At 39.5% G+C, this 7658-nt stretch overlaps 1 long non-coding RNA gene across 1 annotated transcript; it reads right to left on the minus strand.

Moving 5' to 3' along the window:
• Positions 1-4181: 4181 nt before the first annotated feature.
• Positions 4182-6656, minus strand: Gm42121. The gene is made up of 3 exons (XR_880447.1): positions 6139-6656; positions 4971-5073; positions 4182-4827 (listed from the first exon to the last, which is right to left on the minus strand). It is a non-coding gene; the product is annotated as a predicted gene, 42121 (long non-coding RNA).
• Between the last annotated feature and the right edge of the window lie 1002 nt (positions 6657-7658).

A 7658-nucleotide genomic window follows, 5' to 3' on the forward strand; every position in this document is an offset into this window, starting at 1 on the left:
TGATAAATCGGCATCATTGTGTTTAAGTTTCTATTCATTTCATATTGCTCCCCCAAAAAAGGTGTCTAAAACGCCAGTTCCCCCCTCAATACCTGGCTCCTTCCCAAACAAAGTTACAGGACTTAAATAATGTTCTGCATGTCACTGGATGGTGAAGTGCATTAGTAGAAAATTAAATTTATTAGTGCTACAATTCTCTGTATGCTTCCTCTCCATAGCAGCTCTGAATTATCAATGAGACCATTGATGGGAAATGCTTACAAAGGGAATAAGTGCCATATCAATGCAGACTCCATCTTCATACCCTTTTAGATGCAGGCATTGGGAGTTCTGAGTATTTTATAGGTAGCTATCTAGCAATACTTCACTAAGTGCATGGGGTTCTTGGGACTGTGGGAGTATAAAGATAATTCATATCCAAATGTATCTTCAGGGAGCTCACTGTCTAAGCGTGAGGGAGGCTGCACTGAGCGTAAAGCAGGGATCAATTCCACATTAGTAAGCTTCTGTTTTTATTACCACCTACATTCGAAAGTGAAGCTCACGGTCACCACATATGCATCTACATGTACCTGCACAACACAGATTTAATAAGAGATTTTACCCGACATACAGTCTGATAGTTCCCTCTTCTAGTCAATTCCAGAAAATACTGGTCATGCCTACCCTCAAACTCAAATTTTTAACTTCCTAATGGATCACACTCTATCGTTTGAAAAAATACTGTTCTTGGTGATTTTTTTTTTTTTGTCTTACTGGGTGTGATTATTTTTTAAAAAAAAAATCTATGAACATACTAAAAGAAAACCTTCAGTAAAAATTTAAACTCGACTGGGTGAAAAAAAAATTGTCACTGAGAGTCTCTGAGACCTCCGGTCCCAATTCTTCATATGCACGTCGCTGTTGGAGATAATTGCCGGCAGTCTTCCTGCGCGCTCGTACGCACAGGCATGAGGACAGATACTTGCCCTCACGTGCCTGCACTCTCTATGTCTATATGTTATGTTAGTTTTTGCACACTGACAACTGCAGCGAAAGCTCCCTGCAGGGAATCACGGGAATTTGAGTGAAGGGGTTATTTTACTTGTTCTTCACCATCTCAAAATTGCATGGAGCCACCAGGGCTTTCTGACAAGACTTGGCAAGCTCCCTGCTATTTCCAAGATTGCTTATTCTGCTGGCAAGGTTTTGAGAAGAGAATGTGTCTCTTTATTCTAAAGTGTTTGTGAGTGTGTATCCTCATATATAGATATTTAAGATTTTATTCTTTAAGATCATAATAAAAATACCTAGTTTCCCCTTTCCTTTTCTTCCCTACAGATCCTCCCATAAGCCTCACTCTTTGCTCTCTTTCAAAAGCATGGTCCCTTTTATCATGAATTGTTTTTACATACATATGCACATGAAACTAACACACACACAAATAACATACAAATACAATTTGCTCGGTTTGTGTAATGTTACTTATATGCATATCTTTTCAGGACTGACCATTTGGTATTGGATAACCAATTGGTGTGCTCTTCCCTGGGGAAGGCTTTTCCTCCTGCTCCCAGTATTCCTTAGTTGCTTTAGTTGTTTGTAAACATGAGCTTCTACCTTCACATTCTCTTGTCTATTGGTGTTATCCTTGTTCAGGTCATGATTAGGCAGCCATGATGGCTGTATTTCACGGCTATAGATTCTCCAACATTTCTAGGAGACACAGTCTAACAAAAACCTTCCTGATTCTCCATCGCTTACAATCTTCCCGAACCTTCTCTTCCACAGTGATCCCTAAGCCTTAGGCATGGAAGTTGTAGACTGGTACAGTAAGACTGAGATCTACAACTCTATATTTTCATTGGTTGTGGTTTTCTGTAATGGTCCCTGTTTCAAAGAGAAGTTTCCTTGAAGAGATATGAGAATAACACTTTTGTTTAGCATCTATAGGGACAAATATTTAGAATGTAGTTACAGTTTATGATGTTTTGGTGAAGTAGTGGGTTGTAAGTTTTCCTCCAAAGTCTGTGACTTCATTAGCCCTCGTAGTTGGCTAGTTCTCCAGAACTAAGCACTTGTATTTAATTCTACAGAAGGCATACACATGAATGGGTATAGATACTTTCTTAAACATTCTTGCAGCATTTATGCTTTAGTTGTCATAATAAATAATAGTAAGTAATTTTCTTTTAAGTGTCATATTGATGCAATGGACAATCTCAAATCTCAGCTATATTTAAGATGCACATTGGGTCTGTGTGCCTTAGAAGAAGTAGCTCATGAGAATAGTAACAGTCATGGTGGAAAAGGATACATTTTAAATGCAAAAGTATTAATAACTTTCTATTCCAGGAGAAGACCAAAAAAGTTTATTCAATCTCCTCCTCTGAAGGAGAAACGCCATGGTCCATCTTCATTCTTGGCTCTCATCAGATTTCATCAGGAGATTCACATCCTTTGACTGGTTCAAGAATCATAAAAATTGTGTTGTAATGAGAACATGAACCTGTAACCCTGGAGCCCAAGAAATGCCCCTAGCGCCAACCCTGGAGTCATCCATGGCGTTGTGGTGATGTTACTGCTCTGAAAGCCCTGACCTGCTAGTGTGATCCAGAGAGGAGATGATGACATTTGGTGAGGCGAGTGTCACAGGATGAAGGAAGTGCATGCACAGACAATGAGGCAAATTCAGATCTTAGAAATCCATGAATTAGATATAGGGGGCATTGGAAGTGACCAACGTTTTATTTTAAGTTAAATTATACTTTAAATATACACTGTACATACATATTACATACATAAATGATGCTTTGCATACATATTGTTTCTGCACAAGGATTCAAACATCCATGACTTTCTGTTCTTCCATTTTCGATATAAAATTCAGTAACTTGGATTCTCAGCTCCAAAATTTCTATGTTTTTAAATCATTTCTGGAGTTCATTTATGCTGGGACCCATTCTTTCTCTTTGTATAATCACATGTTTTATGCTCTGTCTTGCCTCTGTGTGCTTTCATGCCATTTACATGTGTCTAATGCTGTTTCCCCCAATTGTGTTTTTCCTTCTTTTCCACTGTAGCAACTCTGAAGATAAAACTTAGATAAATCCCCTGTGAAATCTTCTGGAAACCCAAGAAAAGTGAATCCCTTTCCCTCACACCGTGAAGGAGCCTTGCATGATCTTTCAATATGGTTTTTTCCTTCTTTATTAGACTAGAAGTTCCTGAAAATTGAAACTGTAGGATATTTCTAATTTGTCCTTAGTGCCTCATAGAAATTGGTTCTGGGTTTCACTAGATTAATCAATTCATTGATCCATTTAATCAATGTGACTGCCTTGATGTCTCCATTGTTCTCAGAACTCTATTTTATCCTGAAGTACTTCCCTCTGCCCTGTCGGAATCAAACTGTGTTTAGCCATCATTCGTGGGGTTACGTTTCACTTCTCCTGAAGTCTGTAACCTTTACCTAAGAAATAGGCACAGTGACCCGTCTGTCTCTACCTTACAAAGTGTCACTGATGGTGGATGAGTCCACCACCCTGAATGCGCAGACATGAATTACATTGTCTCATGCATGGCCACTCCACCTAAGCAGGCAGGGTCTCCTCTGAATGGCGCTGGCTTCTTCTGATATCAGAGTCAAACTATTTCAAAAGCTCTTGTCACTGCTGTTAATTTTCTTCCTTGTGATGGACGGACATCTCTAGTAGATCAGATCATTCCATGCATCCAGGTCAATGGTAAAGCCAGGATAGCAAATGTCCCCTGATTAGCATCATTTCTCAATTACTAGAGTCCACAGTCAGAGATGTATCCTTCTTTAACCATCTCTGCATGTTTCTCTGCTCTGCTGTATCTGGAAGCTAAGCATTCTGGCAGACATTATTTTCCCAGGAAGTCTTTGCCTCTATTTTACCTGTTGTGAAACTTGTCCAAAAATTCCCTTTGTCTTGCTCAACATCCAAAGACAAGTTTTACCCTATTTAAAATGTGGGTCGAAACATATCAAGATATTAGTAGCATATAATTCCTGAACAAAATAAGATTTCGTGAGTTTTTATTCACTTTCTTTTTCAATTTGATGACAGAATAATATATATTTTTAAAATGTCTCAACAACCCTGGGCTACCTTGTTTAAGAAAAACAGAATTTTTCAGTATTGTCTGTAGCCATGGAAGGAAAATTACTATATTTAATAAAGTTCTAAAGGCCACAGACCCCAGGTTAGAATTTCCCCATGGGGCCAGCCGTAACTATTCTAACTGCACTTGCTATAGTCTAACCCCTCACTGGGCACAGTGGTACATATCTGTGCCAGTACTCATGATATCAAAGCAAACACTGGAGCTACTGGCCAGCCTACACCTTGTAGTGAGCTTGATATAAAAATTAAAAAGTCCAATCCAAGCGCTAAGCTGTCTCAAATAATCAATCCTTCCAGACAATTTTTTCCTTATATTTAAGAAAAGACACTGTGGCGGAGAGGAGGGAAGAGGGGAGGTGGGGGTCACAGCACTCAGGAGGTAGATGTAGGCAGGTCTCTGAGATTTGGAGGCCAGGGTCCAGGACTGTCAGAGCTACACAGAGAAACACTGTCTCAGAAAACAAAACCAAAAAAAAAGAAACAAAGCAAAATAGAAACAAGCCAACAAAGAAAAGATGTATCCTTCTGCTGTAGAAACTGGCACTTGGAAACTTTAATAGCAGTTCCAAGGAAAGTCTTATTACCTAATACCAGGGCACTTTGACTTTTTATCTTCCTCTCTGGAATAGCTCTCAGCAACTTTTTCTTAAGTGTGATGGCTCTTCTTGATTGCCAGCCCTAGGAGATTTATAATCACCTAGGAGACAAACATCAGGGTGTGCTATAAATGCATTTCCACAAAGATTTAACTGAGATGAAAAGATTCACCCTCAATGTGGGTAACAATGTTTCAATGCCTTGGACCCAGAGCTGATAAAAAGGAAAACATGTGAAGTTTACCTCTCTCTGCTTTCTGGCCAAGCTGTGTTACAACACCAGCTGCCATAGCTGGAGATGTCCAGCGTACCACTGCTTCCCGACAGAGGTGGACTAGACCTTCTAGCTGTAAAACAAACCATTCCTTGTGTTTGTTTTTAACAACAAGAAAAGTAATTGGTATATTATACATTGTTTGTCCTAGATCTTATTATTATCTGTCCAAGACCACACCGTGGATCTCAGACAAACTCTGTAAATATCTTCCTGGCTAGGTTCTCACTCCTTTCTCCGCTGCTTTTAAATAACCATGACAGCTATGACCATAGAAAATGATTAGAGGTTATATTACGTGGTAAGTAGTTTGATAGGCCTAGCATGAAATGAATACCTAAAGAGTTCACATTGGACAAATGTTTCAAGATCACAATCAAAATTAAATTTAATTCGCTGTGAAAAATTTTTGGGATGGAAGACAAACAAATATGGAATCAGATTGGTGTTCTAGTTCTTCATTAACTACAGTAAATTGAAAGGAGGAAAGGAGGGAGGGAGGGAAGAAGGAAGGGAGGGATGAGAAGGATGGAGGGATGAAGAAAGGGAAGAAGAGAGGAAGAGAGGGAGGGAGGGAGGGAGGGAGGGAGGGAGGGAGGGAGGGAGGGAGGGAGGGGATAAGAGGGAGGTAGGAAGAAGAGGAGAGGAGTGGGGCGGAAACGAAAACTATCAGAACAGCTAGGGAAAATCAATTGGGCTTCCCTATATTAAATAATTTTAGAGTTATGAATATGGTGGTTTCCTTTAAGTCCATTTTATCCCTCCCTGACTCACTACATCACCTCACACTTTTCCAATATTCCTCAGCGGTTTTGCGACTAGAGAAAGCACTCAGGGATAAAGAGCACAAGCCTCCTTAGGTCTTTAGACCACGAGGACGTCTACAGATGCTTTCTTTTTAATAACAATAATGCCAGATAAGTGCACTTTCACGACGATTATCGCATATTATCCTCACAGTAATATCCCCGGGGAAGATATTATCCTCATCATACATATGGAAACAAGCTCAAAGAGGTTAAACAGCTTGTGTCACGACAAGTGGGAAATAATGACCTCTGAGTACTCCTGCTGTCCTCTCCAGTTTGTGCGGATTGTCTGTCTGCAAAACACAATCAAAGAGCTGAGGGCTACTCACCATCAGTGACGTCCGAAGGAGCAGAGAAAATGAAACCAAGCAAAGTTAGCTTTTACTCCCCAAACTGTGATTCCCTCAGCATTGTGATATGTTTAGTAGCAGGAAAGCGATTAAAATGACCGCTATTTTCCATTTCGCAGTAATTATAGCCACAGACCTTTTCTCAGGCACTGTATCTTGCAGAATGTCAGTACTAGGGAGACCCCAGCCTCACAGGAAAGAAATCCTGTCTTCTTTGGTACGTCCTAGTGGGGTCTGCATGTGCCTCTAGACTGTGTGTTGTCTAGAGAACGTGCCCAGTGCATTTTCTTTGTTTCACAGAAGAAGCCTCCAGAAGAGCATGGATTTTAATTTGAAAAATAAATAAGCACCCTTGAGGAAAGATAGTGGATGTGTCCCTGTCCCCGCATCCAACATCCTCATCCATTAGTACGAACTTCCTGAAACACAGAGGACTGCAGCAGGGTTCAAGGTGAGAGGCGGCAGCGCGCACAAACTTGGATAGGCCTTTGAGAAAGTGCGGAAGGAAAGTGTGGTTTCTAAGTTACAGTCGTTGCAGAATGAACAGCATATTGTATGTGCTATGCTAGAGGTATGTTATGAATAACAAAAGCCCTGCAGCATTTACATATTTGTTTTCAGCAATCCTGGCAGTTGGATCTCACCAGTCTACGCCTCTTTGCCAGAATCACTAAACACTGGTACATATGGCATCTGAAGGACCATATGCCATAGAAAATGCTAGCTGATGCCTATACTTCTATATTATATTTTTATTTCAGATTTTTGCAGTTTGAACAAAGAATAGTCGGAAAAAAAACCAAAATATTGGACAAGCAGTAAACATGAACGTGGAAAAAAAATTGCCTTCAGAGAAAGCAAATAAAGGAGATGAATCTATCATGAGCTAACATGACTATATGGTAATGAGTCAGATATGGGAAGTAATTGTTTTGCATGAACAAATTTACATAGCTTTTCATTCCATTGTGTTTGAAGCTGAGAGCTACAGCGGGAAGATTGAGGGGTAGCATATTTTTCCTACCTTATTCTGTCTGACGTTTCTTGCTAAAATCAAATCTCCATTTGATTGAAGTTAATTAGGAAGAGAATTACAGTTGCCACATCTAAATTCAGGTTAAAGCAGAACAATTTAAATATCAGGAGTTGCTATTGGGGAGTTACTTTTCCAATATTTATTCAGGTTCTTAACAGGCTTTTTCGTACAATGTAGGTGTGTTGGTTGTGGTGGTTGTTGTCTTGTTGTTGTTGTTTGTTGTTTATACTGGGAGGTTTTAAAACAAAATCAATGTGACGGAATATTTTGCTTTATCAAAACAAGAAAACAAAAATTCCAAGCCAATCTTTTTACCAATATGAAAAATATCAAAATATCTGGATAGGTTTGGTATGTAACGAAGGTTTTAATCGCTGGAGGGGAGAAAAAAACCTACATATTCACAACATTCCAAATGTTTAAGCCCTTTAATAACTCCAAAGTTCTGAAATGAACTGTCCAG

The sequence above is a fragment of the Mus musculus genome, chromosome 5 (genome assembly GCF_000001635.26).
Source record: "Mus musculus strain C57BL/6J chromosome 5, GRCm38.p6 C57BL/6J".
Taxonomy (NCBI): domain Eukaryota; kingdom Metazoa; phylum Chordata; class Mammalia; order Rodentia; family Muridae; genus Mus; species Mus musculus.